The following is a 13,569-nucleotide window of genomic DNA, read 5'->3' as shown; positions in this document are numbered from 1 at the left end:
TGCCTGTCTTCAAAAGTGATGATAAATGATAAATCTGATGTTTCAAATTATCGATCTACAGTTAAAATTAATACTATTTGTATGGTATTTGAACGTATCATACATGAAAATATTTATAGCCACGTTCGTTTCTGGTTTTCTAGCTGTCAGCATCGTTTTATTACCAAGAGATCTTCATTAACTGATCTAGTCGAATTTTCTCAAGTTATAGCACAAACTATAGAAAACTATAGATAATATGTAGTAAATTGATGTGTTGCTTTATACTGATTTCTGCAAGGTTTTTGACTCAATTTGATTCAAGATCGATTCATTCATATTATTTTTCTTCAAGAGATCAAGTGTTGTGGCTTTCCTGGACATCTGCTCTAGTGGATTGAGTCAGTCATACTTTACTGGTAGATCTCGGAGTAATTTTTAAGGGTTGTAAATTCTCTTGTTACCCATGTTATTCTAGTGTCCCCCAGAGGACATGTTATTTATAAATGATTTACCTGATTGTATTGATACTAAATGCTTAATGTTTGCTGATGATGTAAACATTTTTCATATTTATAATGTCGATGACGCGTCTAAACCTACTTATATCTATATTAGGAGGTATTCTCCACTTATATATGATTGCAGTATTGATGGTCAATTACTTCAAAGGGTTGATTATGTGAAGGATTATTTAGGTGTAATATTTCACACTTCTTTTTCGTTTAACCAACATTCTAATTATATTGTGTCTAAAGCATCTAGAAGTCTTGGTTTTATAATTCGTGATAGTAAGCTTTTTTACAATGTTGAAACTTTTCATTGGATCAAAGCGCACAATAATAATAAACGAAATGACTATGCGATAATAAAGCTAAAGAGGCAACAAAAAAGGATCAAATTGACATTAAAACTAAAATCACTAAAATACAAAAAATACAACTTAAAAATGCCATAAAAAAAATATACAGGATGAATGGCAGAGGCTGTGGAACTCCACTACAAAAGGGAGATTTACACTCTCAATAATGCCGAAGTTAAAAACAACAAACATCTATGGAGACTTCTACGTCAACCAATTGTTAACTCAACATGGGGCACTGGGAGTCTATCAGGCAAGGTTCCACAGACGAGACTCATTATGTATCTTCTGCAAGAAGGAGGCTAGCGACGCTCAACATATAGTATATACATGTGAAGCATGGGACAAAAAGACAGAAAAGAATGCAATTTTAGCGATCCCAACATAAAAATCTAACATTGGTGAAAAATAAGAAAATAGCTAATTTCTTAAAATCCATCATGCAAAAAAAGCGTGGAATATTATATACATCACCATTAATGTTCGATTATGACAAGATTTAAATGAATACATATTATGATATACTTGTTTAAATATATAGATATTATTGAAAAGTTATTTGAATAATTGTAAGGTGCTAATATACTGTATATAAGTGCATTTGAGGAATACGAAAAGGATTTGCTGATTTAGACTGGATTAACATATACCATTTTTTCAATGTAAAGTTCTCACTTGAATCTTTTGTGTTGCTGAGTTATACTGTGAATTTTAATAATATGTACTACAATTTTTTTTAAATTTATGTCACATACTGATTTTTTACTAAAATATGTAATCTTCTAGTTAGTGATAGCATGTGTATTGCAGTGCATATAAAATATATGTTAACATCTAATACTGTAAGTTATAATGCCTAATTATAATTACACCTAAATAATGACTGAAATATAACTTGTATCACAGTTTTCTTCGATCTCGTGGAATGTTGGGTGATTGACGGACTGATTTGCTTTTGTGTATTTCAGCTGACCCGATGTGTATAGGTTTTCTTTTTTTTATGTTGAAAGATCAAATGAATGTCTGACTCATATGATGGTATGTGAATGCATATCTACAGTGTGATAATTACAATGTAAAATATAATACTTAAATGAAGTAATTATTATAAACTTCAGTATCAACCCCGACATATGTTGAAACCAAAAATTAAACATTAATACCAGCGTATAAAACTCGAGATATTCAGAAAATCCAACACGTCGCGTCGTTAAAAACGAAAGTGTATATCCACGAAGCATTTATCTTCACGGACATCTCGTTGTCCTACTTCCGTTTATAACATCATGTTGTAACTGGAAATAAATGAGAGAGAGAGAGAGAGAGGCCTGTGTTTATGAAGAAGAAATCATAAATGCATGGTAATGTCCATTACCACTCCCCACTCGTACGCTTCCTCTCGGAGTAATAATCAGTCCCGAAATTCAGGTTGCATCTATATGTGGGACATGTCCGCTTTCACCTCGGTGTTACATCATCTAGAAAAGGAAAGTTACTTTAAATAGCCCGAGTTTCTTTTCTATAGAGCTTTTACAGATAATAATCATAGCCGTAAGGCTCTTTTCAAGAAAGCTGTAAAAGGCCGAGAACAAAAACGCTTATACATAGTTATAAAACTCAATAGTGTTTTTCTTTTAGTTTTTTTTTTTTTTTCTTTAGCCTGGAGCCATTCTGGTTGGAAAATTTTCCCTAAACAGAACCACTAACCACTTCATGATGTCCAACATCACCGAATGATCAAAAGAACCACTTTCCCGCTCTTTTCGTGTGTCCAATGTCCATGACGGACTTCGTCACATCGTGATGTACGCAACTGTGAAAAGAAAAGGAACATAATATTCAGGTCAGGAAATACCCCGCAACCTGCATCGGAACCCCTGTAATTGGCTGTGTGGCTTCGGGATTCCTTTCTTGGTTCTAAATCCGTTCTTACATTAATAACTACGTGTGTGTCCTATTGAGAAAGTTCGTGTTTTATATCAGAGAATGTAATTGGTCCGTGATTTAGAAGATCGACGTCTCTGAAGTATGACTATGATAGGCTATTACGGATCAAAATAGGTTGTAGATGAACGTCGAAGTGGCTCGAATAGAGATCAAATGCGTGCAAAATGGTTTCTTACAATCGGGTAGTTGTCACTTAGTTATCACGACTTTGTTAAGGGATTGTTATTTTGCCGTTATTAGCTATGCACAAGCGTGAATAGGTAAAGACTACAAAACAATTGGGGTTCGGAATACCGTTTTGAATAGAAGGAATATAATCATTCAAAAAATTGTAAGCCGTGAAGGAAATAATATTTTTTCGACGGGGGTGTCATTGAGTTAGGGAAATGCAGTTTGAAAACTGATGCACATTAGCTAGAATCTATTGTAATTTTGTGCCGATAATACTGTTAAGATGTATCTGGATTTCTCTTAATGCGCATTATATTATCAGAACCTTTTTGTTCCAATAGTTTATAATAGAAATAATTATTTTGAAAACTAATCTCTCTTTCTATACATATATATATATATATATATATATGTGAATTTTTTTTTTTTGGTTTTTTTGGTTTTTTTTTGCATATACTCTGAATGGCCACTTTACGAGATTTTGATATGTTGATAGGCCGTTTGCGAAATCTGAGACCATGCGTGATGAATAGCCCTTTAAAATAGCGTGAGAGTGGATGGTTGTGGATCTAGATTTCTTATGACTCTTTTCACCTACCTCATCCCATAAATGCTCAGAAAGATTGAGATCTGGAGATTGTGGAGGTAACTTAAGCAAAGTAGATTCTTCTCTATGTTCTGCAAACCAATCCTGTGCACTCTGTAGAATACCAGCACTATCGCAGGACGCATTACCTTGTTGACAGTAGCCATCGCCAATGGGATATAAACCATTAACATGACAGAATATACTTGGTCAGCAACGATGTTTAGGTATGATATTTCATTCAGACTTTCGTGAAGACGAATAAAAGGGCCCAAAACCAGGAAGGAACACATTCCCAAACCATCACATTGGCTCCACCAGCTTGAAGGGTTGTATCAATGATTACACACTTCTTACTCACCTATATGCATGGCGTAACAGGAAACGTGATTCATCGGACTTCATAACTTGTTTTCAGTTATCTACTGTTCAATTTTGGCGCTTCTGAGCGAATTCGAGAAGTTTTTTCTTGTTAGCTGCAGACAGCAACAGTGTTCAGACAGAACTGGCCTTCGGCTTCCATACCTCGTACGATGGTAAGCAGTGAGTTCAAAAATCCTTCGAGACGATCATTGATTAAGATCTGCTGCAATTTGCTGCACTGTTACCGTTCTGTTGACTTTCACAATCCTGGAGATTCTTCCGAGCTTCAAACAGTCGGTGACGACCCAAGTTGCACGTTGAAATCTAGTTCTTGCTTGACAGTCCAGTCTTTAAACACTTTAATTGCAGCTGCTCTTGAAAATTTCACAAATGCGGCGGTTCCACTGATACTCGCTCCTACAATCATCCCACGTTCTAAGCCAATCAAATCATGTTTACTTCACAAACAATTCACCTATACTGCTGTCTTAGGAACTAAGCTCTAGTGGCAACAGTGTGATGCCCTAGCTCAATTGCTTAAAACTGTGTCAAGTGGCCATTATAAACTGGCCACTCAGTGTAGATGCTGATGGAAAAATCGAAATTCTTCCCCACCAAAAACGTGCGTGACCAATAACCTCTTCAATTCCTTCATACACAGTTGCTGTGAGATGCTTTACGCAGCTGTTGCGTAAAGATTTCCGGCGTTTAGACCCTAAGGTCCACTGAAGTTGGTTTTCTGTAGTTAGCCGACTTCAGGTGCAAATGCGAGCTGATCATCTAAAAAAGTCTCCCCATAGAGAGTATTCAGGCCTACAACATTTTCAAGACACCGTAACGTACGCGTGATACAGACAAAATAAGCTGCGGAGTTCACTTCCTAATTCGTAAGAGAGATAGCATTACTTCTGAGATGCATGATAAACATTCCTCCGAAATACTCTTGACGAAATGGTATAAAACACATTCCGACATGCACCAATTCGTTATAAATTCCTCGCAGGTATATTTATGTGGTGCGTGTGTGGTTTAATACTATAAACACCGTAACATACAGTTCAGTGTATGCTTAGGCTAGCTGAATTTGAATCAGTGACGCGTGTTAAATGTCGTGCACGAATTGAGCAAAGACTCCCAAAGCAACGGCAATCAACGGCAACGGCGTCTGCAGAGAGATAATCACCGAATGAGATGAAAATTTTAGACTTAAAATTTAATAATTATTGTTATTAATTTTTAACATAAATTAAAAATGATTGAAAGAATTCCACCACTAATAAAAGTTCAGAAATGAATGAAATAATTCCAGAGTTGATAGAAATTCAGAATTAAAATCCGAGAAATAATTTCAGAATTGGTGAAATCCTCCAATAATTTACTTTGAGCGCGGGCCTCAGGAAGTGTGGGGCCCAGTACGACCACACCTACCTATGGCACCCCCTAAGGCTGACTCTGCCTCGATCCCCTCCCCCCAACCCCCGATATGCGATTTTTGTTTTTTACTTTTCACATGTAAAATCTGTTCTCACAGGTTAATGAGTCGAAATGAGGACCTACAAAAAGTGTCACATCCCTCCCTCATTCTCTAGGATGTGTGAAAGGTAGGGCACTATTCGTGGCTCATTTTTAAATTAAAAAAAACTCTATATTAATTTTTTTTTTCTATCATATATAGTTCTGCCATCTAGTGAGTAAAGAAAAAAACAGCGAGCGGAAAGAATTTTTAAGATGTTTAAAACAAATTATTTCCGTAAATGTTGAGCTATTTCATGGAGAAAATATCAGAAATTATTATTATCATTATTATTATTAAATAATTAGTTACATGAGATTTAATATATTAAACATTAATTTGAACCTGAAATAGTTTAAGCATGAAAATTTATGATAGCCTAAATTACATATAATGGAAATCGTCTTAAACAATGTTTTATAAGGGATAGAATGTTATTAACAGCGTTCTCGCAGTAGGAATAATTCCAGTTTAGCTTAGCAACAGTTGCATGTTAATGAATGTAATGAAGAGAGTAATCTATTTCGCTTAACATTATAAATTCAAAATTTCGGTTCTCATGGACCCAATATTTTTTTTAACACTGAGACAGTTATTTGCTGTATAAAAGTCTCAAAAGTTTAATTTCGAATGGTGGAACTAGGGTCCTCGCTGCGTGTAGGCTCAGCTTAAGCACAGAGTAATATGACAAATATGAAGAGAAATTAATAGCAAATTAACTTATGAAATTTTTGATAATTCGGTACTTTTTCTTCTCTTTTTTTGAATCCGTCTCAAAAGTTTAAGCACAAAACAAAAAAAAATCCTTGCACAATACATGCGATCCCCAAATAAAAGTCAGTGATGTTTTCTTGTCCCTGTATTACTTTAAAAACATGTTCCCATTGACAGAATCATACTTTGAAGAATTTCGGGATCAAAGAATCCTACTCAACAGCAATAATGAGTCCTTCTAGAGGCTTTTATTGTTTAGAGTCAAGCTCAATGCTGGAATTTAAGAAAGTTTATTGTGAGAGCTACTGTGTTTTACATGTTGGAGTAGGAAGGGAAGCATTTTCATGCTGAAACTTTCACTCGAATTCCTGAGCTCGTAAAATGGTGGTAAATGTTGCTCGAGGTTCTTCTTCACGTCTTGTCTTTCCTTAAGAATCGACAGAGTGGTCTGACTATTACTGACTATTAAATTCAAATCATCTGTAATTCGCCAACCTAAGACAGTCCTTGGCTCTTCCGTAATATCATGCCAGTAACTGTTCCAGTCATCATGGCCATCTCAATTTCCCTTCTTTTCATTGATGAATATTACTTTCAGCCATTTGTCAGAGAACCTAGGACGAAAGTCCATCAGACACTACCACTGAGCCGTACATAGATCTCGTAAGCATTTCTCTGGGGAATTTCTAGCCAATTAGTGCATTACAGGATGCGTTGAGTGCGTTTCCTTAACACATTTAGGATGCCTGAGTTGTACGTGTTTTGTGGGATCTCGATGTTTTAGAACGATTGTACTACCCCGGGCAAAAAGTGTTCATTCACCCAAGAAAATTCTAGCAATGTTTGAAATGCAGAAAAAAAAAATTCTAAAATTTCTGAAATCAATCATTCTGAATTCGGAATAAATGCAAAAAAAAATCATAAATTTTTATTACAATTTTACCATGAAAATAAATTTATAACCCTGTAACACCTGAGAAAAAATGTTCGATCACCTCAGTTTTGAGGAAAAAAAGTGATCGATCACTGTGTTTCATCAAACTTGTTGACTCGAATTATGCAAATGGTGTCGCGCAAGCGCAAAGTAACCAGACAATGTATAAAAAGCGAACCCAACGAGTTTTTATCATCACAATTTTCTCTAAAGTTTAAGAAATGGCAGAAGATATCTTTCTAATGATTTTAAAAAACCGATAGTTTTCATGTTGAAAAATGGTGTTTCTCAAAGGGAAGTTGCAAAAATCTTCAGCTAGAACAGCTGAGCTGAATCTTCAGCTCAACGTACGGTGTGTTGCTTGCTTTTGGATGAAATATCAGAGGACTGGTGGTGTAGAAAATTTGCCTCGATCTGGTCGCCCTCGTAGTACCACAAAGCGAGATGATAGAAAACTGATCGCAATTGCCAAGAAAAATTGCCACTTCGAAACATCTGGATGCAGAGTGGATGAAGTACAAAGTTCGTGTCTGAAACAGTATCACTACAAATCAACTCCTAAACCTCATTTAACTTGGCAGCAGAAGAGGTCTCCGTTGTTATGGAGTAGAAACCACGTCCGCTGTGGCATGAATCATTGGAATAAAGTCATTTTCAGTGACGAGTCAAGAATCAGCTTGGGGACTGGAGATAACTGCAATAAATTCGTCTGGAGCAGAACAGGAGAAAAGTTTAAAGATGAGTGCATTGATAAAAGAACTAAATTTTTTTCGATCGTTTACCGTGTGGAGTCGCGTGACAGCTGACGGATTAAGGGAACTGAGCATCGTGAAGCGTATAGTCAACTCGGAAGTCTACATGGGCATTCTTGATTTCCAGTGTTGACAATTGGAGATTCGACTGACTTTATGTTTCAAGACGACAATGCCTCTTGCCATTGCAGTAAAAAAGTTTAGAGGTATCTAAGAAGTACTAACATTTCAACGAAGGACTGGCCTGCCAACAGATGTAACCCAATCGTGAATGTTTGGTACCAGTTGAGGAAGAGGATAGACTCCAAAAAGGCCTAATAGCGGCATGGAACTGAAGCAAGCAAATTAGAGACTGCTGGGAAGAAATTTTTCCGTCGTACTGCGACGAATTTATCGTTTCTATGCCCTAAGGGATGAAAGCCGTCATCCGGGATAAAAGTGGAGTTATAAAATACTAAATTTCTTATTTTAGAGATCCCATGATCGATCACTTCTTTCCCCAAAACTGAGGTGATCGAACATTTTTTTCTCGGTTGTTACAGGTTTATAAATTGATTTTCATGGGATTTGTTTTCCTTTATTCCGAATTCAGAATGATTGATTTTAACAAACAGTGGGGAAAAAAAATTTATTATTATTATTATTTATATTATTATTATTATTTATATTATTATTATTATTTATATTATTATTATTTATATTATTATTATTATTTATATTATTATATAAGATTATAATATATATAATAATGTATAAACAGATTTCAATGAAAAATTTCAAAAGTTAGAGTATCGCGCCACAAAAGGCTGCTTTATACACATAACCCGAAATTAAATGTTATGAAAAGGCGAAAGATGAGAAGTTATTGAAAAATTGTAAAAAGGAAAAATATGGATCAATGAGGAGGTCGTTCTCAAGGGGGAACCCACATTGCTCCAAACTGCAAAAATGTTTCTAATGATGGTAAGCATAATAGGCATAAAATTACCATCAGTTCCCCCGATATTTTTGCGATAAACAAGCTTTGGAAGTCAAACAGCAAAAATGACAAAATACAATTAGAACCAAAATATAAAATAACAAATGAGTTAAGAACACAAAAATATATATACACAAAGTGTGTAAAAATTGAAAAATGAGAAAACTTGAAGAAAAACATACCAAGAGTAAGACTCTTTTTAAAGCGTGCCGCCTGAATTGACTATAAGAAGTGTGTGGGTGAAATTTTGAAACCCAGAAAAGAAGATGGAAATCCGTTGCCGCTCAAGATATTTAAAAATTCAGAATATGCTTATAAAAAATCTTTAGCATTATTGCAAGTTTTTTGAATTCTTGAAAGTTGTCCAAAAAATATATTTTTCAAAATTCTAATACTAATATTAGAATTGAAATTAGTCAGAAAATTGACTTTAAATTGAAATTCTGTCCTTTTGTCGAAAATACCGATAAAAGCTATGTTATTAGATAAGCCAATTTTAAGATCCAGGAACTCCGTAGATAGGGGGTTGTGATTGGTTTTCTTGAGTGTCAAATCCGTAGGGTAAATTTCACCACTAAGATCAAGAAAATTCTCAAAATTAAAAATAATGAGATCATCGATATATCTAAAGCCCGTGATTTTATGTTTAGTGAAAATTTTAGTTTCATGGAAATGTAGAAAAATATTTGCAAAAGCACTAGAGAAGCAAGTGCCCATGGGTATACCTTTGATCTGATAAAATAAATCGATGCACATTATGAAAGTAATTTTCGAAAATGCAAAACTTTACAAGATTATTGCAGGAGTTTTTTTCCAAGTTAATAATGTTTTTGTATTTCACAAATAAATTTTCACAGATATTTATGATGTTTTTATGAGGAATATTAGAAAATAAGTTTTCAAAATCAAAAGTTTCAATTTTTGCATTTTTTAAAAAATTGATCGCTTTTTGATTATTTTTTATAATGTGTGAATGTGTCTTCATCCATCTCTATTTTAGCAAGAATATTTTTTAGGATATTGAAAAAGGTTTTACCGCAATCACTATTATAACAGTTGGTCCCACATGTGACAAATCGAAATTTAATAGCCTTTTGTGAAACTAAATGGTGAGAAATGAATAAGGGTAACGGGATATGAAATTATTTATTTTAAGTTTTTTGAGAAAAGCACAATTTCTGTTGTTTATTTCTTTTAAAGGTCTTTCTATTTTTGTGAAAGTACAGGTGTTGTTATATTCATTAAGCAGTAAGTTCTTGTAATATAACTTGCAAATAATAGCAAAGTTATTGGCTGCTTTATCAACTACTGTGATAACAAATTTATCTTGAATATTTTAAATTTCTTCAAATAACTTTTTAAAGTTGCCGGAAAATTAATTCTCGAATTCTGGCTGATAATGCAGTATAAGAAGATTGTTCTTGATGTCATTAAAAATATTAAATTTCCATTCTTGAAAATCTTCAATTGGCCAAGAATGTTTTCGAGAAATTTTAGCATTAGCAAATTTAAATTATTTATATATAATTTAAAATATATTTAACAGGAATACAAAAACAAATACAACGCCACAACAGGCAAATTGCCCAACGAGGTGGCTGACTTAAGAACATCATGGATCCCCGAGCCATTTTTTGGAGGCCCTACCAACTACTGCTACACCACACATGCACCCCCCCCCCGCGGAACCCCCAACGAATCGGTACATGCGGGAATGTGCGTGTACGTGTAGTGAAACCTGACGTGAAGGTTTTTTTTTGTTCTTTTGTTTCTCTGTAATGCTTATTATATGTAGTGCTGCCATCTGCCACCGGTTTTTCTAACTATGAGTGAAGTGTTATGATTGAATGATTTATCGTTGTAGGACTGTTGCTCTCTTTGGTGAGACTTTTTAACGGGGAGATCGGCTCACATTTGCGCCTTGAAGTTGGGAACCACAGAAAACCAACTTCAGCCGACCACCACTGTGGGGTTCGAACCCGGATCCTCGCATCGCGAGTCCGTCACTATAAAGGAAGCTTTTTTTGAAGTCTGAATTTCGTTCCAAGTGACATTAAATTTCTAAGTTCATCATATTCAATAATATAGAGATTACCAGTAATTATGTGTCCATGATCCTTATCAACATAATCAAGCATGCTGTTATCATTGCAAAAACAATGTTTATCTTCAATGCTATTAAGGTTTTTACTCAAATAGCTATAATTGCAAATTAATTTTCGTATAGGTTTATTATATAATATTGTGTAATATATATACTCAAAAAATGTTTTGTCTCGTGTTTCTCCGAATTCTTTACGACAGCCTTTTCAATATACACTGCTGGCCACCCAAATTGCAACACCAAGAAAGACAAGAGATATCGCAACAATATTTATTTTGTAGATAACATGTTGACCAAGCATCAAATGATTAAATTTATAGACTTCTGTGAAGTGTGGTTCCTGTCAAAATCAGTAGCCAGAGTAGCCGCCATTGTTGGAGATCACCGCTGCCACACGCCTCGGCATTGATTCAAAGAGACTCTGGATGTGTTCTTGGGGTACAGCAGACCAAGCAGCTTCCACGCGTTGCCAAAGTTGATCTGGTGTGGCAGCTGGGGATGTAATCTGAGTCAATCGTTGAGCAACCATGGACCACATGTTTTCTATCGGCGAAAGATCCGGAGAGCGAGCTGGCCAGGGAAGCAATTCAATCTGTCGATTGACGAAGAACCTTTGGACAATGCGTGCCACTTGTGGTCGCGCATTATCCTGTTGAAATATGGCTGTGGGCAAGCCCTGAAGGTAAGGAAGGACAACTGGCTCCAACACCTCGGAGATGTAGCGCTGGCTTTTTAAAGTACCGGCAATGCGTACTAGAGGAGTGCGAGAGTAATATCCAATACCGCCCCATACCATAATACCCGGTGGAGGACCAGTGTGGCGGTGCATAACGCAGCTGTTCAGCATCCTCTCTCCGCGGTGTCTCCAGACTCGAATCCGACCATCGTGGTGTTGCAGACAGAAGCGTGACTCGTCAGTAAAGACAATTTCATTCCATTGTGCCATCCACATCCTTCTTTCATCGCACCATTGGCGGCGGAGACGTCTGTGGTTCTGCGTCAAGGGTAGACGAAGCAATGGACGTCTTGCGGACAGACCACTCTGCTGTAAACGGCGTCGAATGGTATGCGCAGACACTGGATGATGCGGTACAGACTGAATGTGCTGTGCTATGGTTCGTGATGTGGCTGAGCGATCCGTCTCTGCCATACGCACAATACGCCTGTCATCACGTGAAGTGGTGCACTGAGGTGGATGCGATCGAACACGTCGGTCCGTCGTACCCTCCTGCATCCAACGATCACATATCCGCATTACAGTTGTTTGGTTTCGTCCAACACGACTACCGATTTCCCTGAAAGATAATCCACAATCTCGGTAGGCCACTATCCTTCCTCTGTCGAACTAGGATACTTGATCATAAGATGATCGCTGTTTTCTACGAGGCATAATTGATCGTTTTTTTTAAAAAACCACAAGAAAAACACAATTGCCGTACTTCAAATCGTCGAAATCTCCAAGCCTTAAATAGCGTTTTGAAGTGGCGCCACAGGCGCGCGTGATGTGCGTCTGCGCTGAAATTCTAATCATTTGCATATCTCACCTCCGCTAATGCATGTTGTAAATTTCATATTATTTGCATGCTTCCTTCAGGGTGTTGCATTTACGGTGGCCAGCAGTGTATTATTGAGATAAAGTAAGAAGCTATCCATACTATAGATAAGACAACCATAGATATTTTTTTTATGGGCAGTGTATTACATTTCATCATGTATAGTGTAGTTTTTTGTTGCACTTTTTACTTTTGTTACTATATTTTAGAAATATATGGCATCTATATCTCTGTTATGGGCATTTTCCAGCTACCTCGTTGAGCATTTTACCTGACGAGTGCTCTACCATCTAAGCAGATAGAATATTTCAACCTTGGAGCGTATATATATGTTGAAAGGCTCTGTACATGGACGGTGGACGATAATACGCTCCAAAGTTGAAGTATTCTATCTGCTTCCATAGCTAAGAACATAGATGGTAGAGCATTCGTCCGGCAAGTGAAAGACCGGGGTTCGAGTCCGCGTTGGGGCAGTGATGAATTTTCTTCCTTGTAATCTTCATCGCCACAAATATAACCAGTCTTTCAATGAATCTTGTATGTGTACCTAACAGTCTGAGGTCATGTCTGATTTTTCAGTGCTGTCATTTGCCATCTATATTTCAGAAGTGAAGTGAGTGAAGCGTAATGATTGAATTACATTTTTATTTGTTTGTAGGTCTGCTGCTGTCTGTGGCGAGACTTTTTAAAGAGGGTGATCGGCTCACATTCGCGCCTTGAAGTTGGGAACCACGAAACATTTGGACCGCGGGACATGGGTTTAAAGACCCCTCCTCTAAGAGAAAAATCTGTCCGCTCTTGTAAGGAAAAGAAATAGGTACATCATATAAAGTGTCTCATATTTACCAACAGTCAATTCATCGGGAAAAAAATCGACAATATTGAGATTTTTTTTTTTGTTTACATCATTAATAAGTAACCGAATCAAAAAATGTATGAAAATAATTATAATTCTATTGAAATATATACAAGAGGAGAAGTTTGTGGAGTGTGTTTCGATACATGTTTTGAAATATTGTCTTGCGAATTCCTCGGATACACGTCAAGTTGATGTATACGAGGATTCCTTTGAATGAAGTCGATGCTGACTTCAACAACATAGCCATGGTCAT

The sequence above is a fragment of the Pholcus phalangioides genome, unplaced genomic scaffold (assembly GCF_987345545.1).
Source record: "Pholcus phalangioides strain wild (caught in Gottingen) unplaced genomic scaffold, Ppha-v1.0 ptg000009l_1, whole genome shotgun sequence".
NCBI classification, from domain to species: Eukaryota; Metazoa; Arthropoda; class Arachnida; order Araneae; family Pholcidae; genus Pholcus; species Pholcus phalangioides.
Note: the sequence above shows the minus strand (reverse complement) of the source record.